Source organism: Rhipicephalus microplus, chromosome X (genome assembly GCF_043290135.1).
Source record: "Rhipicephalus microplus isolate Deutch F79 chromosome X, USDA_Rmic, whole genome shotgun sequence".
Classification (NCBI taxonomy): Eukaryota; Metazoa; Arthropoda; class Arachnida; order Ixodida; family Ixodidae; genus Rhipicephalus; species Rhipicephalus microplus.
The window spans coordinates 273,084,005-273,111,160 of NC_134710.1; the positions used below are offsets into that span (position 1 = coordinate 273,084,005).

A 27,156-nucleotide genomic window follows, 5' to 3' on the forward strand; every position below is an offset into this window, starting at 1 on the left:
CGGAGCAGCTTTAGAAGGACTGTAAGAGATGTGAAGGTAAAATTATTTGAACGTCATATTTTACGTGTACGTTATTAGATCAACTTGCGCGTACTTGTCTTATGCGTGCATCTTCATCATCTGCCTCTTGTGACTAACTATTTTTACATTCTTATTGTACAGACCTGGGCACAAAACATACAGAAGGCTGTGTGCGCTGGTGTCTGTGATGCCTGTCATATATCGCTTGCGTCGGAGGAGCTTCACGAGGAGTGTACATGATGTGACAACGAGGCTGGAATCGTACGTTTCACCAGGAATTATAATAAAGAATGGACAAACTTTATGTGCATAAAGAAAACAAAAGATTTGAATGTCTCACTTTTGTCTTTTGTTGTTGCAGTGACTGCGAAAGCAGTGACACACAGGTGGCTAAATAATTTTTCGTCTTATTTTTCCGCGCCATTTGTTTCTCACTGCGCAGTTAAACAGACGAAAAAAGTATTAGGCCTGGTGGAGAGTAAGTATAAAAACATTATTTGAACTGGGGATAAAAACTTGGCCCCGTATCTGCATGTTGCACTGCAAATGTCGTCGAAAGACGATAGTACTGCGTCTGGAGAGAGGGAACAGAAAGTTTATTTGATGTTCTGCACAAGAAATTCGGTGAATGCTATTCTGGAGGTGCTGCGTTAGAGTGTCTCGAGCGTGCAGCGGAGGTGAACGAGCGCATCGTCACCTCACATGTGAGACATGAGCGCCATCTGGCAGTTATCTTGGAAAACGAAGCGTGCGCGCCCATCTCGGTGGTAATAAGGTGTAGAACCCAAGGCGACGGGTAGGTGCCACCAACGTGTCGTCTTAGCAAAGCGTTGGAAACACTTGCCTTTCGTGCAAGCGATGCATGGTTAGCGCAGCGTGATAAACGCTATGGTCCTTGTAATTGCCTTTGTATGCCTTGTATAGTAAAAGATATACATACAAAATATTGACGTGTTGTTATTGTGCCTCGCATATGCACAATAATTGCTTTTTAATTGACAATCGCACAGGTATGAACGCTGAACCTTGAGCAATATTGGAGGGCGCTGCGGATGGGGTCGGCCGCTTGGGGCATCAGCCGGTCACTCTGGTGCCTTTTAGAGTGCCGTTAAGGGTAGACGAACAGACAAATGTACAGGCAGACAGACATACAGACCATTTTTTTGCGTCGAAGGTCCCCAAGAAAGATTAACGCCTTTAAAAGTTCATCCGATCGGACTGTTTGAGTGGACCAACCGTTCGTCCGGTGAGGTGCAACTGTGAGGGCTAACGGTTGCCCGATAAGATAAGGTGTAAATGTGGAGACTAATGGTTGCCCGATAAGGTGTAATTGTGAGGACAAAATGTTTGTCTTTTGAGGTCATTTGTGGCACTAACGGTCACCCACTATGGTGTAAATGTGAGGATTAATTGTTAGTCCCTTGAGCTGGTCTGTGGGGACTAACTGTTAGACCCGGTGCCGTTAGTGCCTACAGGAATTAATGGTTGTGGCAGCCCCATTAGTTCCAAAAAGGACGGACCATACACCCTTTCAACACCCTTTTGCCTTAGAGTGCACAGTCGCTACAAGGTGCACCATTACTGTAGTCAAGGCGTGCGCATAGCCACGCCGGAGCAGCACTGCGTCAACGTGGTCAGCAGAATGAAAAAAAAACGTCTAATGACAAGTGTGAGTTGTATTTATAGGCAGCAACATGTCACCAGATTACAATGTACACATGGTAGTAGTGAAAGTCAGATGTGGTGCAGGCAGCCAGCTGAGGCGTTGCAGGTGCAAGCGTGCGTGTGTGAACACACACACACACACACACACACACACACACACACACACACACACACACACACACACACACACACACACGCACACGCACACGCACACGCACACGCACACGCACACGCACACACACACGCACACACACGCACACGCACACACACGCACACACACACACACACACACACACACACACACAAAGAACACATAACATTCCTTCCCGCCTTAGATTCGTAAGCGTTTTACTGGCTTGCGTCTTCTTGTAGAACGTCTGAGGTTTTGTTGGGCGACACCGGTATTCATCGGTACCGCTGTCATCTTTGGTGATGCACGTTGTACATGAACCAACATCATTAGCAGAATACATGCCTTGCTCCGTACTTCATGCGATCATTCTGTTGCTTGGTCTTGCTCGCTGCGACTTGTGACAGTCTTTATTTGTTCCAGATCATTTCGCTAATCCTGTCCCGGGCGAAGCTGATATAATTGCTGTCGGACGACCCAGTCTGCAGTGTCCACGGTCCCCATTCGCGCTCCAGACGTCGCCTTCACATTACCAGGCGTTCATTTGCTCCCCGCACCATGATTGCACGCGTGTACGTCTCTTCCTGGTAGTGGCAGCCCGTCCTCTTGGTCTTCTTTGGATCCTGTAAGGGCTGGACGAAAACATGTGTCCAAAAGTAAACGTGTTTGCTAACCTAAGAGTAACTCTGCTGGGGATTTACCGCACTTTTGCGGAGTCCTTCTATAGTTAAACAGCAAGCGTTTAAAAGTCACTTTCAGCTTCACACTCCTCATTTTTCGAAGGTAATATTTGATAGTTTTCACTGCCCTCTTCGTTGCACCACTAGACGGGGGGTGCTATGAAGCACATCAGAGGTGCACTATGTTGTTGTTTGCCATGAATTTTTCAAAATTATGACAGGAAAAATGAGTACCGTTGATGGAAACAATTGTACGTGGTATCACAAACCTGCTGAAAATGCCACGTAAAATGTTAATGGTGGTTTCCGTTGAAGCATGTGACAGAGGTACGGCTTCGAGTCAATTCGTGTGGGCGTCAACTACGACGAGCATTTTGCCGCAGATCAGCCCCGCGTAGTCAATGCGAATGTGGAACCACCTTTAGCCTGTTTCAATCTACTTGACGATGGGCGCCGTGGTTGGCATCGGTAAATTCTGAACACAACTCTGGCACTAAGCAGGCACCTCTTCAATAATTTTGTCTATGCCTGGCCACCAAAACAAAGAACGCGTGACAGATTTCATTGCCGGTGAACCCTGGTGAGTCATGTAAAAACTGCAGCACTGGCACTCTTGCCTCGGCGGGTATTATGATCCTGTTGCCCCAGTAAAAAAGGTCATGACAACTGATATATCTCTAGCTTACGGTCAAAACATGCCAGTATGTGCCTTGGACGCCCGTTTGGTGTCTGCGCCATCCCTCTAATATGTATTGTTTAACCTCTACCAGGACAGGATCTGATGCTGTGGAATTCTGCAGCTGACGCGTAGTCATGACACCCCCTTTCAGCTGGTTTAGCGAGAGACAGCCAAGGCCACGTCTGTGTATATAGCGCGAGCAGCCGGCGTCGCTATGCAGCCCGACACCTTGCTGCCTTTGCGGGTTGTGACGCCGCGCACAGGAGCAAGCGCGGCCTTACAAACACATAGGCCTGCTCTGAACGAGTGACAACGTTGGAAGATCTGCCCTCGCTCAAAGCGCTTTCGTCATATCTATTTCATATGACGAAGCGCGTTTCAACGGATAACGCACAGTCGCTTAAACGACGCACTCTCTGTGGCCATTTCAATTTTGTGGAAGTCTACACATTTTTTGCGCAGCTGTTGGCATAATCATGTCTTCCTATAATCACATGCCTCTAAACAGCCGTAAAGCGTGCATAGTTCATGCAGGCGCATTTTATCAGTCGAAACGCGCCTCGTCTCATGAAACAGATGCGACGAAAGTGCCCTGAGGGAGCGTGGATCTTCTACTAAGCAAGCACACCTTCAAACACTGTAACCAGTGCAGAGTAGGCCTGCAAGGCCGCGTATGCTTCTGTGCACGCGACGCCAAAACCACAACGGCCGCAAGGTGTCGCACCGCCGAGCAAGGCCAGGCAAGGCCGGCCACTAGCGTGCTATACACAGACGTAGTCGTAGCTGTACGTACATGTTCGAGTGGCTCACCGTCGTCGTCAGTTTCCGTATAGTTTGCAGCGGCAGTCGGCCTAGGGCATCCACATTCAGCATCTGTCGTCATGGGGCGTACTGCAGCTGTTACCGGTAGGCCCCCAGCTGAAGCACCCACCATTGTATCCGGGCAGCGGCCATGGTGGGCGTCTGCCAGTCCTAGCAACAGGCCTTGCAACGGCTGGTGGTCAATCACCAAGGTAAATTCCCGACATAGAAGGTAGTCGCAGAATTCTGTTACGCCAAACACTAGGGCCAGTGTCTCTCGCTAGAGTTGTGAATTGTTGCGGTCCGCCTGTGTTAACGCACGCGAGCTAAACCCGATCAGCCTGCGAGCGTTACCGATCACGTAAAACGAGACCACACCCATTCCGTATGGAGACGCGTCGCCCTCAAGATTGAGTTCCTTTGAAGGGTCGAAATGAACGAGAACCTTGGCTGCTTTGAGGCTTAGCTTGCCGGCACGCATTCTTTTCCAGCAGCTGATACAAAAAAAAAAGTGTGATAGACATGTTCGGCAGAAACCTCGCGTAAAACGTAATCATTCCCCAAAATGAACGCAGTTCGATGACATTACGAGGGGTCTGTGGTGTGCCTGCTTGATAGCGTCGAGGTTTTTCTTTGTCTGATGAAGCCCATCGTGATCAATGCGATGCACGAGTAAGTAAAGCTGCTGGGCTGCGCAGCTTGCGCTTATCGTGTCTCAATCGTTACGTCCCTCTCTCGAAAACGATCCAAAACGTTTTTCAGTATTTCGCCTCTGTCGCTTGATTTTTAAGAAATGAGCCCGTCATCAAGATAAGCTTGTGCACCCACAAGACCAGCTAGCACCTAATCCATTTTGCTTTGTAATATCGCGGCGACGAGCCTATTCCGAAAGGTAGTCGGTTGTAGCAAAAAAAACCGTTTTGGTGTGTTAATGACGCAATTTTTTTTTGCAAAAACCATCCAGTGCCACTTGATTGTATGAGTCCAAAAATTCCAGTGTGATGAAACGATCCCCGTAGTGTAGTTGCGCGAATATATCTTCAATGATGAGCAAGCGGTATTTTTCAGTGGCTCTTGCGGGGTTCATGGCAGCCTTGAAATCACCACAGATTCTTACTGCGCCGTCTTTTCAAGAACTGCGACTTTAGGCGACGCCATTCCAAGTGTGCCACTGGTGATAACACTTTCAAGGAAGCTAACCGATCAAGTTCAAGTGAAAAGCGGTCGCGTAGCGCATATGAAATCGGTCTGGACTTACAGAACTTGGGTACAGCGCCTTCCTTTAGGTGCAGACTGACCACAGGTCCTATGATGAGCTCCAGTTCTTCAGAAACCACGTCGTGGAAGTCATTGAATATGCTGTTCACAATGAACCTGCCCGTTTGTTCTGTGGGCTCCAAGACTCCTGCAACGTGAACCACCGGAACACCAGCGATGTTCAGCAGCTGAATTAAGTCTCGACCACAGTGGCTTGGTCCCACACAGTCTAATACGGTCAGCGCGCACTCCACCATCATTCCCTTATCTGAAACACTGAGCGCAAGCTCCCCAAGCATTGGTAGTCGTCATGTGTAGCAGGCAGGACAATTTCACAATAGACGGTCTCACCTTGGGCCATTGGTCGCTGTGCCTCTCGTACAGTTGACGTAGGACGACACGAACGGGCGACCCAGTATCAACTTCCATGGTAAGCTGCACACCACACCAAGATAACTTTTGACGAATTGGTGGCACCAGACAGCTCTTCCGTTCTGAGGCCAAGGTTGAGATGTGCGCTGCTCCGCATTCGTCGTCTGTCCAACTTTCCGTCCCCATGAGAATGTTTGTGCCTTCCTTGCTGTTCCTTGCTCGCGAGCACCACGGCTTCGCTATTTCCTTGCAAGGTGACCGCGTCCTCCACCGCGACAACAGCGCGAGCGTTAGACCAGGTGCAACCGGTCTCATTGTGCTTTGCACTACCGCACCTTGAGCATTCTTCATGTGCCCCACTCCGCCTCTCGTTTTGAGGCGTTTTCTGATGATACACGCTATTTTCAACACTGGTGTCAAGGCCGATCTGTTCATGTTTTTTACGCCACTCTCTGCAGCTTCAGCTGAGAGGACCATTGCTTCAGCGTCTTCTAAAGGTAATTCCTGCTTCGCAAGTAGCTGCTTCTGCAGTGCACTTGACCGGACCCCACACACATTGCGATCTCGTAGCATGCGATTTAAAGCACTGCCGAAATTGCAGTTATCAACTATTCGGCAAATGACGACTACCAATTCATTAATGGGCTTACGCTCCATTTGACACCGACTGAGAAACTTGTAACTTTTTGCGATTTTATGTCGCTTGGGATCGTGGTGCTCACTGAACACTGCAACGACTTCTTCATAAGTCAGCGCATTCGTAATGCGTGGGACCATCTTCCCTGCCAGTACTTGTGCCGTGTGCGTGCACGCTTAAGGCTGCAACCAGCGATGCTCTTCTCTTAGTTAGGTCTTCAATGGCATTCGCTTCGAAGTATGATTTAACTTTATTTAAGGTTTGGCGTTCACCTATTTTCGCCTTCGAAGTGCTGAAGCTAGTGGTGAGCTATGATCGCCTTAGCTTTTCGGCTTTTCGTAGTGTTAGGTTCAGGGTCGTCTTTCACTGCGTGGATGGTGTCCATCTTCGTCGCCACTGTAGCATAGTCAAGGCTTGTGCACAGCTACGCCGGACCAGCAATACATCAACGTAGTCATCAGAATGAAAAGAAGGTTTATTGACAAGTGTAGGGCGTATTTATAGGCAACAGCATGTAGCCAAGTAACGATGCACACGTGGTATAGTAGTAATAGTCCTATGTGGTGCAGGCGGCCAGCTGAGGAGTCATAGGTGCGCACGCGCGCACACACAAAGAACACGTGAAGACATAACAATTACGATACACTAGGGGCATGTCTACCAAATGTGTCATCACTAGTGTACACGGGCAAAGCATAGTTAGCTTTTCCTAAATGCAAAAGTTAGCCTCGCCCACCGGAGCTCCAGAATGCTGCACTCGTCTCTGAGGCTCTTGTCAGTTTGCAGACCCTCCTGAGACGTGGGATAGTTTGCGAATTTTAGCATTCGTCACGTCTAAGCAAATGTATGCTCACTATTTGCTGTTTTTGAATCATGCCTCCTCTCGAATAGAGGGGGGATCGTGTGACGTAAGAAGCGATGGTAGAAGTCAATCATGTTTGTAAAAGCAGTGAACGCACCGCACGCACGCACGAGCGAGCACATACATACATACATAAATACATACATACATAAATACATACATACATACATACATGCATACATACATACATACATACATACATACATACATGCATCAGCCTGACTAGGCCCACTGCAGGTCGATGGCCTCTCCAATGATCCGCCAATCAATCCGGTCTTGTGCTTTCTGCTGCCACGTTATACCTGCGAACTTTTTAATCTCATAGGCTCACCTCCCTTTCTGTCTCCCCTTCGTGCATTTGCCTTCTCAGGGAATCCAGTCAGTTACCCTTAATGACCAGTGGTTATCCTGCCTGCGTTCCATGCCCGGCCCATGTCCAATTCTTCTTGATTTAATTTATGATATCCTATACCCTGGTTTGTTCCCTGTCCCACTCTGCTCTATTCGGGTCTCTAAAGGTTACACCTATCATTTTCTTTTCCATCGCTCGCTGCGTCGTCCACAATTTAGGCTGAACCCTCTTTGTAAACCTCCAGGTTTCTGCTCCGTAGGTAAGTACCGGCAAGATGCAGCTGTTATATACCTTCCTCTTGATGGTTAGTGGCAGATTACCATTCATGATTTGAGAATGCTTGCCGAATGTGATCCACCCCATTCCCATTCTAGTTATTTCACTCTCATGGCTCGGCTCCTCGGTTACTACCTCTCCTAAGTAGAAGTTCCTTTACAACTTCCAACGCCTCTCCACGTATCACAAAGCACTGTTTTCTGTCGAGATTGTTGCACATAACTTTAGTTTTGTGAACATTATTTTCAGACCTACTTTTCTGTTTTCCGTGTTCAGTTCAGTAATCATGAAGTGTAATTCGTCCCCTGAGTACCTTATCGAGACAATGTCATCAGCGAATCTCAGGTTACTAAGGTACTCTCTATCAACTCTCATTCCTAACTCTTTCCAATCTAGGGTACTGAATAACTTCTGTAAACACGCGGTGAATTGCATTGGAGAAATCGTGTCTCCCTGCTTTACACCTTTCTTTATTGGAATTCTGTAATTATTTTTATGGAAAACTATGGTGGCTGTGGAGCCACTGTAGATTTCTTCCAGTATATTTATGTAGGGTTCGTCGATGCCCTGATTCCGTAGTGCTTGCATTATTGTTGGCGTATCGACTGAGTCAAATGCCTTCTCGTAATCTATGAAAGCTATAGCTATAGGGGTTGGTTGTATTTCACGCATTTCTCTATAACCTGATTGATAGTATGAGTATGTATGGTCTATTCTGGAGTAGCCTGTAAAAATTCCTGCTTGGTCCTTTAGTTGATTTAAGTGTAAAGTTGTCCTAATTCTATTGACCATTATTTCTGTAAATATTTTCTGGAGAAAAGACAGTAAGCTGATCGGCCTGTAAATTTTCAAGTCTTTGATGTCTCCTTTCTTATGAATTTATGATGTTGGCGGTTTTCCAAGATTCTGGTACCCTTCCTGTCAACAGTCACTTCGTGTATAAGGCGGCCAGTTTTTCTAACACAATTTTTCAGCCATCTTTAAGCAGGTCCGTAGTTTCCTTATCCTTACCAGTGGGTTTGCATCTTTGCATTCTTTCTAGGGCTTTCTTTACTTCCCCTGTCGTTACTGGTAGGATGTCGAGTTCATCTGGGGTATTATTCCTTCTTACAATATCATCCTGGTTGTTTCGGTTTCTGTACAGCTCTCTGTGGAACTCCTCCACCACTTCATCTCTTATCCATAGTGGTTATGACATTGCCTCCCTTGTTCCTAAATGCTTACATCCAATTTTCGTCTATAGACGCAGAAGTTTGCCTTGACAGCTTTTAGGCGTCTGCCGCTTTTTACAGCCTGCTCAATTCTCTCCATGTTATACCTTCTGATGTTGGCTACGTTACGCTTAATTATTAACTTCGAAAGCTTCACTTGCTCTGTTTTTTTGGTAATATTTCAGGCCTTCATGCTTTGTTTTCTCCTGAGACAGTTTGCCAGTGTCCTGTTTAGTGACAGTACCTCCGACTTCCACTACACACTCTTTGGTGATACTAGTAAGATTATCATTCATTGTGTCAACGTTGACGTCAGTTACCTCGTCTAGAGCCTCGAATCTATTCTGAAGCGAAGCTATGAATTCCTGTACTTTGCTTCTCCCCGCTAGCTCATTCATTGCCTTCTTGCGTATCAGTTTACGCCTTTACTTTTCAAAATCCAGGTGAATACGAGCTCTTACAATTGTATACGGTCACTGCATTGGATCATGCGAACTACTTATACATCTTATACAATGACTGGCAGTGTACATAAAATGAAATATATTTCTCTTTTAGTTTCACCATTAGGACTTTACCAAGTCACTTATGGTTAGCCCGTTTTCTAAAGAAGGTATTCAAGATCCGTAAATTATTACGTTCTGTGAACTTGACTATTAACTCCCCTCTGGCATTTCTAGGGCCGATACCATATTATACCATGATATCAGGTCTGTTTTTTTGCCCTACCATGGCATTAAAGTTGCCCATCAGAATATTATACTGCGTATTTACTTTAGTAATGGCTGATTTTACGTCTTCGTTAAAGCGTTCAACCAAATGATCATCATGACTCGATGCAGCCTGTACCACCCTAATCTTGTACCTTTCGTTAAACTTAGTTATGAGACTTGCCATTCTCTTCTTGATGCTATCGGATTCCTCTATGTTGCCAGCGATATTCTTGAGCATAAGAAATCCCTCTTCTGGTTGTTTTCTGTCAACTTCTTTGGCACTGTATACCAGCGATATTCTTGTGCATAAGAAACCTCTTTCCTGGTTGTTTTCTGTAAACTTCTTTGGCACTGTATAGAACTGCCTGTTTTCAGAACTGTCCATTCTTTAGCACTGTATAAGCCTTAAGTGTTCTCCTAACTTCGCTGAGCCATATTGCATCGCATTAAACGCCCTCTGATTTCTCGAATAGCACAGCTAGATTAGCCTTACTCGATAGCGTTCTAGCGTTCAACGTAGCCATGTTAAGATTCCAATGGTGGCCTGGCAAGACCCACAGATTCTTAGCACCCTCCGCAGCATCGCAGGTCTGACCGTCGCCTTGAACAGTGTCGTCGAAGTCAGTGGGGACTAAGGGTCAAGGGTTAATTGGTACTTTCATAAGAGAGGTAGTGGCTAAGTACTGCGCCAGGGTGGTTAATCCTGCTCTGGTGAGGGAGTGCATTACCAGCAGGTGGTCGCCAGTGAAGCCGCAACCCAGACCTGTTCTTTTTTTTCCTATCTTCTTTCTTTTTTAACGATTGCTTCATCACGCGTTTCGAGCAAATACACGATTAGTAATGGCCCAGCATCTGCATTTGAACAGAAGTTTGTCAGTGCATGCTAGGCTCCTCGCTAGCTCTAACTAGGGCGTTCCGTTATACTTTCTTAGCACTATAGAATACCACCTGACAGCCTGTCAGCTCGCAACATCACATGACTCGTAGCTCGCCTGGCCTTTTATGAACTGTCTGGAAGTCCGTTTTTCCCAATTAAAGAAAAGCCCGGCGCGGTTTCAAACTGCTTACTTTTCGAGCTTAGGCCGGCTTAGCGCCTTGGATGCAAATAATGATCTATTGCAAGCGGGGCCTCCTGCCAACAACACAGACGTCTGAGGCCACCGGCACTACAACTCAGTTCAACTCCTCCACCGAATTCAAGCTGCACATGCACACTGTGCTTCACACTCCGGGCAAAAGAAAAAGCTCTCCCATGCTTGACTGCGCACAATAATTTTGCTGATTTCGAGGTGTAGCGCTCCTATTTTGACCTTTCCAGTCAAATGACGAGTTGCGCGCTCTTGTTTTGCGAGCTGGTCGGCTACTTCAATGTGAGTGTTACGTTGAGCGTATACACCGCGGGTGGCCGGAATGCATGAAAAGTAAATGCGTAAAGTTTCTAACTATTAAAAAAATAGACTGGCGCTGCCTTTAAGGCTGCATACTATTTTGTTGACGCTATGCTATTCAAGCTGACACTTTGTGGTGAGTGATGCAAACGCGTCATTACTTTCGTACAAAATTTCTTGCCTTTCACCGATCTCTAGAACCAGAATTAATTCGCTCTTCACCTTTTCATTCATTATTCTATGTTATCATGCTAGTCGTAGACGTAATTTCTAGTACGTATATCCGACTCCCAACTGAGGACCACTGTCTGCTATACTATATTTATTTACCAGATTGATTGATTGATGCGTGAGGTTCAACGTCTCAAAACCACCATATGATTATGAAAGATGCTGTAGTGGAGGCCTCCGGAAATTTTGACCAACTGGGGTTCTTCAACCTGCACCCAAATCTGAGCACATGGACCTACAACATTTCCGCCTCCATCGGAAATGCAGCCGCCGCAGCCAGGATTCGATCCCGCGACCTGTGGGTCAGCAGCCGAGCACCTTAGCCACTAGATCACCGTGGCGTGGCCAGAAAGAGAGACAAATGAGCAATAGGCGGGGAAGGTACTCAAAAATAACAGCTCTAGTTTTGCTACCCTATTTTGATTGATTGATTGAATTATATGTTGAGTTTAATGTCCGAAAACCACCATATATGGTTGTGAGAGACACCGTAGCGGAGGGCTCCAGAAATTTTGACCACCTGAGGTTCTTCAACGTGCACCCAAATCTGAGCACACGGTCCTACAACATTTCCGTCTCCATCGAAAATGCAGCCGCCGCAGCCGGGATTCAATCCCGCGACCTGCTAGCCAGCAACCTCAGTACCTTAGCCGCTGATACACCACAGCGGACGACCTTCAAGTGAGAATAACGGACAGAGAGCACTGCTATCTCTTTGTAGCAAGGTGTACGACAAAAGAACACACACCTCATGAGTGGTTCTTTTCGTATGCTCACTCTTTACGACTGCAAGGAACACTCTTCTCGTTTTTTCTCTTGCGTATACGAGCGAAATTATAATTCTTCGCGTTAACAGAAAGCAAGCATTTGCACTTACTATGATTATCTACTTTAATACAGTTTTTTTCGTTTTTTTATACTACGCGGGAACGACCAGTTTCTCTCGGGCAGCCTTGCGAATCTATAGAGAAACTGCGCATCAACAAGAACAATAAAAAGAAAGAACAAAAGTAGTGAGAAGCAATAATAGCACCAGAGCGAGCGCGCTCACAGACGGCAGGAACATGACGTCTTAAAGTAAGACGGTGTGTAAATAACCGGGAAAACAAGCTCGGCAACACTTTACAAATTGATTTCAGATTATCTCGCTGCCGCCGTGCCAGCGGTTCTCACGAAAGCGCCGCGCTCGTACGTCGCTGACTTTTTTTTTTCCTTGTTGCGCCGAGAAGCGGAATTTTTAATGCGAGTTTCCGAGCTCACGGCTCTCATCAAATCTGCTTAGCCTCGTGAGTGTGTACTCGTTCTCTTCCTGTCGTTGTCTTGTTTTCTTAGCCTTCCTTCTTATCCATCGCGACCTGCGTAACCTTGCCGAAATTCTCTACTTTCCATTTTATAGCAACATTTTTTTTTCTTCTAACCTTCCACGCGTGCTATAGCATGCGTACGTGTACAACGTGTGTGCCTTGGCGAATGCGTACACAAAATAACGAGAAAAGAGTAGAAAAAGAAATGAGAAAGGAACATTGAAAAAAACATAGCGGCAGCATTTTCTTTCGAGTAGTATGCAAATGACTTCTCCCAGAGCTTCGCTGAGCGAGCTTGAGTTTCAATATAAACTTAAGGCAGCGACGGCACAAACACCAGGCTGCAGCAGGCGCCACCACTTAGACAGAAAGTCCCGGAACTTATTATAAGGCTGCTCGCGAGGGCGACGAACGCTTGGTGCCTCGCGGCTTAAATCTGTTGTTCTTCCTTGGCGCCAACCGCACCACTGTGGCGAATTTTGAATATGAATTAGAATTGGGATGGAATTCCAACCTAATTCTGATTCATATTCAATGTTGCGTGGCAAAAGAAAGGGAATGAAAAAGGCGTGTCTCACACTCTACGAGAAAGCAAAAGCCCTTAGTCTGGGCCCCGCTTGACCGAGCAGTTTACTTTCACTCGAACAGGGCGGTCAACACGAGGGCACACGGTTTAATGGAATCACGCTGCGTCCCTGTAGATGGAGGGAAGAAAGAAAGGAAGGAAGGAAAGAAGGAAGGGAGAAAGAAAGGAAGAAGGGAAGAAAAGAAAAAAGAAGGAAAGAAATAAAGAAAGTAAGCATGAAAGAAGGAAAGAAAGAAAGTAAGAAAGAAAGAAAGAAAAAAATTCCGCCATATCCACGAAGTGAATGATGATGAGTGGGCGAAGCTCCGGAGGTAAACATGGTAAACCATGAATCCTCTGTACATTTTGCCCACTCGATTTTATCGCATCGCTCCCCCTAGCGTACGTCACCGCACTAAATCGAACGATTGCCTTCAACCAATGAGACGTGCCATATGTGACATCATTCCTATTTTATAAGATCTCGCGTCTTTCATCAACTACAAGTACCGCTTTCTAGTTTATAACATCTTGCATCTTTTCATCATCAGCTACAAGTACCACCATCTAGTAAACACTACAAGAACTAAACGAGAGGTGGCTACATACAGGAGACGGTACCACCATCTAGTGAACACTGCAAGAACTAAACTAGAGGTGGCTACATACAGGGGACGGTACCGCCATCTAGTGAACACTGCAAGAACTAAACTAGAGGTGGCTACATACAGGCTACAGGGGACGCAAAGCCCACGCCCTAAGGAGCTTCGCCCCTAAAAATAACTCACGAAACACCTATTGAGCTGGGTTGAGCAGCAGTGACTATCATCATGGCAGGTCTCTTGACATGCTAGGTATAATGCAGCAGTGTTTCTCAACCACGGATGTTTTGGAGACCCCTTAAAGTGAGAGGAAGGGAGGGGGGGTTGTCATAACTTAACTCATGAAGCGTTCAGTGGGTGCCTTTTGTTTCTCCCTGGGAAAAATGGTCAAATTAAAGCCACATCAATTCAATCCCAATGGCTAGTCGACACGTTGTGTGGTGTGCAACGACATTAAACCTGTTTCTAGCTATGTCTCCTCTTCAAATATGCAAACGTGGAAAAAGAAAGTGAGTTCAGCCGCAGTGCTATTTTGCAATGCGGGTAAGCATACAAAAAAAATTAGAGGGGGCCATTGTCACAGAACATAGCATGCCTCAAAAAAAAAAAACAAAAAAAAAACGTTTTTTTTTGTTTTCTTTCAAGCATGGAGTTTCTGAATCCCAAAAGTGGTTGCGTGAATCACTTAGACTTTGTGAACCACAATTTAGGGACCATTGTCCCTAAATTGTGGTTCACAAAGTGGCATGAGAGCGGCTTGTTATTTTGACTACAATGTGGCGTGACACATGGTCATCAATGGTCGTGATTCCTTCTCCACTTGTAAATACGTTGACAGAAACCTTGAGGTCGGATGGGAATTCTTATTGGAAACGGGTTTAGGTTCATCGATTGTCATAGTGGACCATGCGTTAATGTGACTGATGCAGCTTAACGTCATCATAACGAACACTGATATAGCGAATTATCGGTTACAGCAAACCAAACACGAACCTTGATTGGATCTGCCTGTTTGTCGTGACGTTTATCTTTTCATAGCGAGACTGAAATTGCGAGGGACACCATGAGATCGGCTGTATCGGCAAAAAATACTTCACATGAGGCTCAGAACTTGGAACAGTACAGTGGCATATAAAGCAAAGTAAATATTGAAAGACAGTTGAACAAGTAAATAAATATAGTTGTGACGTTCGAAATTCGGTTAAAAGTGCGGTTAATAAGTTTCCGTCATTTTGAACTACCATTCCGTGTGCGGTAACTGCGATGCGGAAAACATGCGTGGTACTTTGAAGAGCCCCTTGACGAACATCACACCCACCTTCAAATAAACGTGCGTGCAGGCCTATTTTGAAAGTTAGCTTTGTTCTGTTACAGTGCCTTCTTTATGTGCTCTTGTCTATTTAGTTTGAAATGCCATATAGAAGACAGAACGCTTATCTTATTTATTGTGGGTTTGAAGTATAAAATCATGCGTTCTTTTACCTAGGGTTTTAGCGCTAGTCAGGTAGCCGCTTTGTTAGAGCGATGTTTATTTGAACCGTTACAACGAATATTGTACGCAATTAACTCACTTAAGGCCATGATGTTGCCTTGTTATAAGTAGGATTGGCTTTATAATGATGGAGGGAATCTGTGCGAGTGACGAGTTTTGAACCAATATATCATACGAACTGGCCACTATGGCAGGACGAGAAGGTTAGAATATGTATACTTTAAAACGAGTATTCTTGAGTAGCTAACGAAAAAATTGCATGTAGCAGATGACACAACTGTAATTACTCCAGCTATTTTGCTTAAAGAGGGGTATATTAGGATATATTACCTACGCAACGAATGGGAATGAATATTTGACTCTCTAACAAAGTCATAGTTATCAGCTTCTTAACTAATTACTTGAGGGCACACTACACGCTTCACGAATTCAACCCAGTGAGCTTTTACTGTACATTTGCGACAACTTTCAAATTCCCGCAGGTGGCGGGATCGAATCTCGGCCACGAGGCCTGAATATTAGATGGAGGCGAAAATGATCGACGTTCATGTACTTAGCCTTAGGAGCACGGTAAAGAACCCATGGTGGTGAAAAGTTCGGGAGCCTTCCATTAGGCGTCTCTCATAATCACATCGGGGTTTCGGGACGTTTTAAGCCTCTAAAATTAATCAAGTTGATGATTTAGCCCACATTTCGACCTAAGCGCTGCCAAACTTGTCATACAAATATGGTTTTTCCACTACTTTAAACACACATAATTTTAGGCACTGAGCTATATAAATAAGTCAAACATTGTCACTCCTGCAATGCAAATAAGTAACTCCTGCAAATAAGTCAATCCTGGAATGTCTCAAACATGAGGCAGCAGTATCTGTAAATAAATTATTGTATTTGCCTTCACATTTGGGAGTACGCATTTCGAAACTATAGTGTCACCCGCACAATCCTTGGTAAGTCAACGGTTACAAGTCTTAATTTAAAGAAAAAGTCTTAAATTCTTATATATATCGGTCTAGCTATATCAGCCTTTTAAAACTGCAGCTCAACTAACATATTTATGTTCTACGCAACGGGTGAATCATAAATTAAGAATCTGTTAACTTTAACATACCTTTGTACCTGGAGCATCCTCCCTTGTAACTTTTCTAGAGACTGCTTTAATCAGACCGCCCTTCGAACCACCAACAAAAACTTGCAAGCTGTTAACCAATGCCTTGAGAAGTCGTATGAAACGTATTGGATGTTTCTAAAAGCTCACTCGGCTTTGTCTGTACGCATTAAACCTGCTAAAGTTGGGCAATGTTTCACAGTTGGGGTTCTGTGCGCCGAATCAAGGTAGAATCTTCTGGCAGAAAGCACCTCACTTCCGTGTAGCCATTAACGCCAGCTTGGTTGAAGGCTTTATTTTATACTGCGCATAGCAAAACGGGCGTTTAGAAGTGTGGGCTTGTGATAAGAATGCTGGAACAATGCTAAATTACTAGATGATCACTATAAGAATGCTAGAATACTAGACGAATGCTAGATAAGAATGCTTGAAAAAAAAGGCCAAATGCCACCAATTGTGATTTGTGACTCTTACGCGTACGCTTTTGCACACGCAAATCCGTGAATGTATCCGGCCGAAAAAAAAAAAGGTAGCACTACAAGTGCACGTAAACGTCCTAGTTAAGCGAGTGCTCACTGCTCCTTCTGAGTGTAGTCGTGCTTTGATTTGACCGCACCCAGCCACATCCAAGTTCGAGCGAAGGAGACGTGGCGACCGTTCACGCACTTCTTCTCGTAAAACGTGGCTCACCGCACTTCTTAGATTAGTTCTCGCAAGAGGGAAATGGAAAGTTCGCCTTTAGCTGCAGGAGAAAGCATTCGCGCCATCGGGCAGTCAGAGGAGACCGCAAAGAGAAAGAGCAACAAAAAAAGCCGCTTTGATTGGGAGGCGGAGAGTTCCTTTTAAGGGAATGGAATTAGCTAATCACCGGTAATTGAGGTCAGAGTTCCCCGAGCTTGCCGGAGTTTCAACAGAGAGAATCAACTGCCGCTGTCCACGGCAGTTGCCGCGTTCCCTTGACTGCCAACGCCCGATGCTTTGATCACGCGCCGCACTGACACGAGTGGCTCCGGGGGACGCCGTGACCCGCCGGTCACGACGTCAGAAACAGCGAGATCACGATGCGCAGTGAACGAGGCAAAATGAAAGAGACGCTGGCCGCGTGTCTCTGTGCGCAGCGTGCCGTTCGTCGGTAGGCGCCGCATTTGCAGTGCTATACGTGCGGGGGGAATGCGACTCGCCGTGCACCGCATATACGGCCCCTTCGGAAACGGCGTCCGCAAACAGACGTGCCTGCTCGGACGTGCGCGCGTGCCTTGGCCGCCGTGTCCGGTCCGAATGGCGGCTATTAATCAATTACAAACGCGCCGGTGCGTAGGAAATGACGCGCGCGCGATTCCGTCCGCTCCGCTCTTGGTGGCGACTTGGAAAAGAGTTCCACTTGATCTCCATGGGACGTGCGGAGGATCGAGCGTTGTTGAAAGTTTGCGATGAAAAGAGCGAGTAAAATGTGCACAAAATCACGATTTTCTTCTTTTCCACTATTGCTTCATGGTATCTTTCGGTGATAAACAAATTGAGAGGTCTGCTAAAATGCACGAATATGGTGACAAGGAGCGACGTCCCGTAGTGGTTAGAAACGAGAAACTTTAGCAAAACCGAATGTAGGGCGTACTCGCTTATAAGAGATGAAGAGACAGAAAGTGGGCAATGTGTACAGCGCTGTCGGTGGCCCGTGAAAGCGCGCTAAGGATAAAAAAATGAGGCGACGCGACATCATGCGCGGACAACGTAGTGAGCATGCGCGCTATCATAGGTTGCGCTTGTAACAGACACCTCGGTTATGTTTTCCTCCGAGCGAGGAGCTCGCGTCACAGCGAATTCGGGGCGCGCGTGGCAGAAACCAACTGGCAGCGATACACGAGTGCTTGCAAGACAAGCGCGCGCTGTGGTGGAAGAGAACAACAACAACAAATGTGCGCGTGCGTGGTGGGAGGGAAGAGGTGGTGCACGGGGCGGAAAAAGAGAGCGCACCTGGAGACGAGGGAACTCGCGTAAAGACAGGGCCACTCGGTATCAGGCCCCAGCCGTGTTGATCGAATGAGCGCCAAACAACGAGCAAAGTCGATCTTCCTAATTAGCTTGCACCCACGTCCGGCCGCCCGCGAGGGCGAGCCTTTTTTTGCCAGTCGTGCGGAAAATGCGTCGTGAGACCAGCGCGGCTGCCGGCTGCGAGGGGTTTGGCCCGCACGGTCGGCGAGGGGCGACAGAGTGAAGCTTTACGACAATCGCGACTGCATGCGCAAACCAGCTCCCCAATTTTGTCATTCTCTCAGGTGGACACGTAGGGCCGCGGCCGAGCGCACGCGTATGTCGACATTGTGCGACAGGGTCGAGCGTGCCTGCAGTGCCCGTACACAAGCATAGAAAAACGGGTGCGAGAAGCGAAACGCAACGCATTGCGTATGCTTTCTGTCAACATGACTGGGGATATCTAAATATTCTCCCGCGATATCGCTCTGATTGCTGTTTTTTTTTTTCGTGCTTTCGCGCACTCATTCGTTCAGAGAGGAGCTTGTTTCACGGCTGCGTTTGGAGCAAAGGAAAAAAGAAAGCGCTTATTCATTGTAGTCGCTGGGGCACGAAGCAATGCTGCGTTGTACGTGCAGATAGCGGCGATGGGCTGCCAGTTGTTCTCGGATAGGAGCCGCCCCTCGGCTTCAACGCTGGTTTCGTAGATTGGCGATGATTGCGGGCGGGGGCCGAATCACGCGCTCACTTTATACCGCATGGCCGCCTGTGCGCATGAGTAATGATAAGCTAACTCGAAATACGTGATAAGGAAACTCGGGCGGCCACCACGTTTGTGTTAGTTTTACCCGCCGGTATCGTACGTGGGACGAAGGCGGGCTTTTAATTGCGACACACGATGCCAGCCGATGATATGCGCGGTTTTAACGTGATATGTGCAGTAACAGTAGTTCCCGCAAATGTACTACAATTAAGTTATATTTACACCCCATATTACGTTTATTGATAAGGAATCCGTGATCTCCATGTGATATATTTCGAATTTATTACAAAAATATTAGTTGTACCTTTCCACTCTAGACTCCATGTTTTTGCTTTAATTAATTATTGTGCCTACACGTAAAATCCGTAGCATTGGCCTACGTTGAGCTTGAGCAAGCATGATAGTTATTTCGGTTGAATGTCCCGAAATCAGGATATGATTATGAGAGACCGCGTATCAGACAGATGCGGAAATTTCGCCCAACAACTTGCACCCAGATCTCAATACACAGATTTCAATCTTTTTCATCGCCATCGAAAATGCAGCCATCGCGGCCTAAATTCAATCTCACGACGTAAGACTCAGCTGTAGAGCGTAGCTCCTATATATACCACCGTGGCGCATAAGCTTGAATAGAAAGCTAAAGATGCTTGTATAGGCCCTCATCCTTAAACTCGAGGTGGTGGTTATGTATCAAGGAAATGCCTGCACTTCTTTCGCGTGCACGCACGCGCACGCACACTCATACACACACACGAACACACACACGTTCGTGCGTGCACGTGTGCGTGTATGTGTGCGTGCGCGTTCCCAGTTGGAACACGCCACAAAAGATGTGCGTTGTAGATGAACGCATTTTTGTTAAAGTGGAGCTAAAACTTGACAAGAGAACGCACGCTCAGCAAACCCTAATCGACTGTCACTATACTAGCCGGGCAACGCCAATGGCAAAGCCCTTAAAAGTAACCCTCTTTTCGATGTGCTGACATTCACAGTGCCCGGCTGCGGCGGCTGCATTTCCGATGGAGGCGTAAGTGTTGTAGGCCCGTGTGCTCAGATTTGGGTGCACGTTAGAGAACACCAGGTAATAGAAATTTCCAGAGCCCTCGACTACGGCGTCTCTCATAATCATATGGTGGTTTTGGGACGTTAAACACCACATATCAATCAAATCAAATTCACAGTGGACGAACGAAGTGCTCAGAAGTCGAGCTTAGGACGTTTGGTGTACTGGTGAATGATAAAGAGGATAAGTTGATAGAGCTGCAGCAGGTACAGGCATAGCTGACAGCACAGATAGAAATGAAGGCTTCGCTGAGTAAGGGAAAACGAAGAGGGAGAAGAAAAAAGTGGCCGTGTACCTATCTACTTTGCTGAAAATGTCGACGATAGTGTTCTGCCAACCGTACTACCTTAGTCTTGGTCTCATCCGCGTGAGATACGCTGCTGCGTGAGATACGAACGCCATCTGACAGTGGCGTCGGGAAACATGAGCTTGTGCAGAGCCTAGGACCACAGCCAAGTGGCAGCACCATATCGTCATCAGAGCACTTTGTCGTGTATAGCGTCGCATTTTCAGCGCAGGCTAAGATACACTATAGAGTCTTTAGAACTACGGATCTACGTATTTTCTAGTAAAAGAACACACCACTTAATACACGCATATTGACGTTGCGCCTCATATATGCGTAATATTTTTTTTCTTTTTGATGGAAAATGTTCACAAGTAATAACAATAGTTGGGGTTAAACATCCCAAAACCACCACGTGATTATGAGAGGCGCCATAGTGGAGGGCTCCGGAAATTTCTACTACCTGGGGATCTTTAACGTGCACCCAAATCTAAGCGCATGGGCCTCAAACATTTTCGCCTGCATCAAAAATGTGACCACCGTGGTCTGGATTCGGTGCCGCGACGCCTGTGGGTTAGCAGCCGAGTGCCTTAGGAGACCAGACCACCACAGGGGAGGGGGAAGGGGGAGGGGGGCGTTCACACGTGTGAACGCAGTCATCAGTTGAAAAGGGTTGGGCGTTCAGCAAGTGCTTAATATATAGCTTGGTGACTGAATCATGTGAGAGACAGGCAGATGGAAAGACAGACAGACAGATGCTCTCAAGTATCCCGAAAAAGACTATCGTCTGTAAAATGTTTAACTGCAATAGTTTTAAAACCTGATCGTATGCCAGGCAGGTTAACTGATTACGTATCGCCCCCACAGTTGTCAAGGAGATGCTGATAAATATATTAATCCCCATCAATATTATATATATATACGCAGAAGCCTCCCGAACCCCATCACCAAGTATGAAACGCAACGCTACTATGCCTAACCGACAATGTTGTCTGCACGCGTAAGGAGTACTCACTCCTCGGGCACGTAGTTATTTCAAATGGGTATAGAGCATCTCGCGGTTGTTATGTATTGACAGAACCACATCGCTTTCCCCCACCAGGCATGCTTTGTAATTTTTTTATACTTAGTGAGCAGTACACAGTGAGAACTGTACTAGCAAACTGTGAAACAACGGATAAGACCCTCGCCAAACAGCAGGTTGATGTGCAAAAAAAGCCTTGCTTTCAAAAGAAAAAAATTGGTTTTTGAAGATGTCAAAGGGATCATTAATCTAGCTTTCGATACCATTAAAACAGGTGGTCGCAGCTCTTTCAATTTTTATTTCGGTCGGGAGTAACACCCGTGAATCACTCGCCCACTCATTCACTGACTGGCTGCCTTGGTGATTTACCGAACAGCTCTGAAAAGGAGTTCAGCCACTGTACTGCTTTGTGGTGATTCCACACGTGTATTCTTGTTGTGTGCTTTGCTGTCTGCCGAAATTCGAAGCTAAGGGACCGCTCATGAAGCATACGCAAGCTGCATATGCTATCCTCGCTTGTGGGTATCGGATGCAACCCTTCTGAGCTCGTCAGCTTTGCGTGCACTCGCTTCTCTGCTAGCGGCCACTTCTCACTGTAGCACTCCGGAGAATGCCGGAGTGAGCGCGCATCGAGGATCGATTGTGAAGCTGACGTGGCAAAGCAGGGAGCGGCAATGCGGACGGCTCGGCCAAGGCATCGTGGCTCGGACGTGGACGCAAGAGGCGAATCGGAAAACACTACTACGCGGCCAAAGAGCGCCGTTGCAACGGCGGCAGTGGCTGAGACCCTGCGCGCACGCACACACGGAGCACGCATGCACAGCCGGAGAGAGCCTTTTGTCCGGCATGGTTCCTCCTTCGGGATCGGCTTCTGCAGCTCCATCGTTTCCTGCGACGCCGCTCCTCCGGCTTCCGCTTCGCCGTGCTTCGGCCACTCATCCCTGGCAGTCTTTGTTGCCGGCTGCGCCATGTTCCGAGAGCCGACTCTTTTGTCGACAGCAGGAGTGCATTCTCCAACAGTTTCTTGCCTCTTTCTCCTATATATTTTTTGTTTCCTAATCTCTACCCTGGTCTTGTTCATTCTCTCCCCCCCCCCCCCCGCTCGAGTGCGAAAAGCCTGCGGCCACCACTCGTCGGTGGCAGACGTAATGGTGAAGATGCGCTGTCTCGTTATTTTTATTTTTTTCCGCCCTCTTTGCCGCCTCCATTTCTTTTCCAGAATCCGGAAACTGCGACGGATGCGCTGATCATTACACTGTACGACGTACAACACATTTCCAGACGTCCAAGAGCCACCTATACATCCTTTTTTTTTCCTTCAGCATCAGTTTCTGCGCAAAACAGGAAGACAAAAATAAAAGGAATATTGTGAGTGACTCGTTGGTCACTCGCCTTTGACGTATACTGCCCGAAATGCTCCGTTCTTGCAGGACAGTGCCCCGTAGAATACAATCGAGCCCCCCTCCCCCCGCCTTCATGCTACCTATTAATCTTCGGCAGCGAGTGGCGTTGTCAAAGAAATGAGGGGGTAATTTAGAAATATTGCTAGAGACATTTGTTTTTTATATCCACTTCTGTACTGATACACTACACGAATACAGTTGATCAGAAGAGGAGAAACATTTTGCTTAGAAGTTATAGACTAATGCCACAATCGAATTCCGCGAAGCCAGAAGCTTTATTTCAACAACCATTCGTTGGATGTCTCTCGCTTAGACTATTTAGGGGGAATAGTTTTCTTGTTAATCACTACAGTTCGCCCAAACGCCAACTTGATGAAAAGAGCTTCAGGGTGGCGGAAATTCGGGCAGCAGCAATGCAACACCAAGGCAGCCTTGACACCTGCATAAAGTTATATAAAAAGCGGCTGTGGGTTCGATAAACTGTAGTGGAAGCCGAGCTGGTGGTTGGGATGGGGGCGTAGCTAGGCTGTATATTAAAGCACCGATGAATTACTTGAATCATCGTGTACGTCTATGAACATTAGTAGAGCATCGGACGCGTAATTCGAAGTTTGTTGGTTCGCATTTCTCTCACGGGAAGGAAGCCTCTTCGTACACTTTAATGCACTTCTGTAGGCTAGAATCATTACATTACAGTTGCAGAAGCAACAAATCACATCATGTATATTTCCCTTGGCTTAGTATTGTTTTGATTTCCTTAGTTGTGTATAACAAAGAAACGAGCAATCCCCATATTTCGTACTTCCGTAGCGAGGGCTTCGTCCTGGCAGACTTGATGCCTGGGGACGAGCGTTGTGGGCACGTAATCCTGCAGTTGCAGGTGCGCAGCCGTAGATGAAATTTTGCGTGCCCGCCACGTTCTTACGTCTGCCCCTGGAAACTTTTGGCAAAATGAACGGCTTCATTAGATATTACAAAACCGCTGGTTGCTTAACAGGGAGGAGTCGTCAGTAGGTTACATATTAAGGACACTGCTGAACGTTTCGCGCTCTAATGGCCATTAGGAGCGGTCAATAACTCATGTGTCGGGAGTATCGCGGTACAAGTAGAGCTACAACTCGTTGAACCGGGTCGATCACCGCATATATAGTAGTGGATAGCAATTACTTACGCAGTACCTTTGGATGAAGGAACAGCGCTAGAACAGGATGGAGACGAGTGGACGTTTCTTCATTCAAAGTCAGTATGTGCCAAGCAGCCTAATTCAAGACGCTAATGCAGTTCCTTTAGAATTATTCGTCAAATCCAGCCTTGCGCTATTGAGTTGTATCCTCACTGGAGGAAAAAGTGAGCCATTTTATTTTACCTGCTATAGTGTTGAGTGAGCTGGCGGGTAAGTTTTTACTGGTATTGTAAGCCACCATTCTTTTTTCCTCTGCGTCTCATTTAATGTTTGCGAGAAATTTATGTTTACGTGATGTTACATATGTTATAGGTCGAATTAAAGTAATAGTTTTAGCCCCCTTCCCCCGCCCAAAAAACGGCCTGACTTCTCTTTTGCCGCAAATGTCAATGGAGCAATAAAGCCAAATCAGCTGGAAGGGGTAGTGGCTTTGTAAGTTTCTACGTTCATTGAAAGTTTGCCTTACTGTAAGAGTATCACCTACAAAGGGCATGCTCTAGAAGCCAGTTTTTTTTTCTTGTCACAGTCTTTATAGACTACACTAACTAAGCCAGTAACATGAGTAATGTGAGCTCGCTAATCACGTGAAATGAACACCTCCACGTTGACAGGGCCATGTTTGACAAAATGACAGCTGCTCATAATGACACTGTCACCAAGTTATTTGAGAGGCTTCACTGCTTATGAATAATACTTTTAAGAGTTTTTTAGACCTTGCAGGAATCGGGGAGCAAAGTAGCAATTTCAGGAAAAGAATATCATTTCGTGACGATGAGCTGGTGCATTGATAGAGTAAAATAAAACACAATGAAGGTTCGTGGAGATCTGTCGAGTTTCCATGAGCATCCGTCAAGGCAAGCCTCATCAGTTTCCAGTGACCCACTGCTGTGAACTTTTTCTGCCAACGCCGCGAGCCCTGGCCTCTGGGGACTGTTAACAAAGAGAAAATACAGAGAAAAAAAAGCATTCACGACGAAGAATTTAACGATGAGTGCAAGTAATTGTGAACGCCTGAAGTAAAAAATGGAACGCACGAAAAAGATCAACAGCACGAACCTACGGACAATAAAACGAACCTCTAATGTCCTGCGACGTCCCCAGATGCGCTGAAGTCACCCAGCCAGCGCATTTCGCGTGCAGCACGCGATTTTCACCCGAGCGGGCCACAGAAAGAGTGAAACGGTGGTTGGAGGAGGGGGGGGGGGGTGTACCATGGGGAAAGATGATAGTAGTTCACGGGAAAGAGGACATAAAAAAGGTAAATCTCACTCCTCCTCCATGCACGGAGCGTGAGTTTCCAGGACCTGCATTCCGGTGACGAAATGAGCATTCATAATTCATCCAGCCGCTACCAGTCCGCACTGAAGGGTCCCACCAGCAACATCGACGAGCTGAGGGATTCCTCGAGCTCATGCACGCACGCGCAGTCCGCAGTTTCGCGCTTCTGGAGCTAAGAACGCGGTCTGGGGGACGGCCATGGCGGGGCACAGCACAGCGCCTGCCCGCCTGCGAGGACGACCTTTAACGGTCCGAGTTCCAACCGGGTCCTTTCGGAAGCATTTCCCCTCTCGAAATGGGCGTCGGGCGATGAGGTCCCGTTTGGGGAATTCCTCCGTTGTCCCAACGGGGACCGGCACCCGAAATAAAGACGAGGGCAGCAGGGATGCTCGCCCCCCTTTCAGGCGTTGCAAATCGGGACGTTCGAACACCCCTCTGGAAGCCACTCGCGGAGGTGGAGTCTAGAGAGGGGAAGGGGGAGGCGCAGATGACACCGGTAGACTGATTAGGGCTGCTGGAACTGCGTCACACTGCGCGCTCTGCATGGCACAGCGTGGTGATGTAATCGACACAGTTAAAGCGCCGCATACAGAGCATACATGCAGTGTCGGTCCTTTCGTTCCCCCCTTCTGCTTTCCCTCACTCCCGAAGTCTGCCCCCGGTCGCCCTTCGCAGGCGCTGTTCTGCGTCATGCGTACGGCATGCATGCAATAGCGCGCATCAATAAAGCACGCACAGCGGCGCTCCGTTCGCCTTGGCGCCCCTGCTTGCGGAGGACACGCGAGAAACAGGCGCAATCCTAAACCTTCTGAAAGAATGCCTCTACGGTGATGTCACTGTCGCATACATCAGGCTGACTCGCTCCCGAGAGATTCATTGAAAATTGCGAACTACCCTCACACGGTAACTGACTGTGCAAGCTGTCTTTAGGCACAAACCAGCAGGCCTCAGCCGCTTTGCTTTGCAAACTACACACTTTTCGAGTATACTGAGACCCGAAAGGAAATCGAAAGAAGCGTTGCTGCTGTAAGGTACCATGACTTCGTTTGGGTGTTGACGCCATAGTGTGACTGGTTTGATTAGACCGTATATAATAATAATAATAATAATAATAATAATAATAATAATAATAATAATAATAATAATAATAATAATAATAATAATAATAATAATAATAATAATAATAATAATAATAATAATAATAATAATAATAATAATAATAATAATAATAATAATAATTTATTATTATTACGATATTATATACGATCTCATTACTAAGTGCACCGTAGAAAGAGATTTTGACCAATCGGAAATTTTAACGTAGTGACATGTGTATATATGTATATATATATATAAGGAAATGAAGTGTATACCTAAGGGCTCGTTTTTCCGTGTTTTGATACAATATTAATGAGATCTAACAGACAGTAATGCCAGGGAATGTACAGAGAAAGTTATTAGAACCAATGGAATGTAAATAAGAAAGAAAAGTGGGTGAAAAAATAACCAGCCATGAGCAGGAATCGAACCTACGACCTTCGAATAACGCGTTCGATGCTCTAACCATCTATCACAGCGGCCTTCCCTCCATCCATTTTTTGTGTTTATATGCGAATTTAGAAGTAGGAGTGACAGTCAGCGCCATCTATAAGCCAAGCGACGAGTGTGAAACGCTCTTTTATGCGCATATGTGGCGTCACGTCGCACGTGAACTTATTACGAGCAGGCAGCTGATTAATAGTCCCTCGTATACAACCTAATGACACCAAGTCTGCCAGTACGAGACCCTCGTTAATGAATAAGAGAAAGAAGTGTATACCTAAGGGCTCGTTTTTC

General features: G+C 46.6%; 1 long non-coding RNA gene across 1 annotated transcript in view; it reads left to right on the forward strand.

The window, feature by feature from the left end:
- The first annotated feature begins 3,956 nt into the window (after window positions 1-3,956).
- LOC119162401 (uncharacterized) overlaps window positions 3,957-27,156 on the forward strand; it is a 106,252-nt gene continuing 83,052 nt past the window's right edge. Inside the window, exon 1 of the long non-coding RNA XR_012887326.1 lies at window positions 3,957-4,188. This is a non-coding gene — a long non-coding RNA (uncharacterized LOC119162401). The remainder of the gene's footprint in view (window positions 4,189-27,156) is intronic.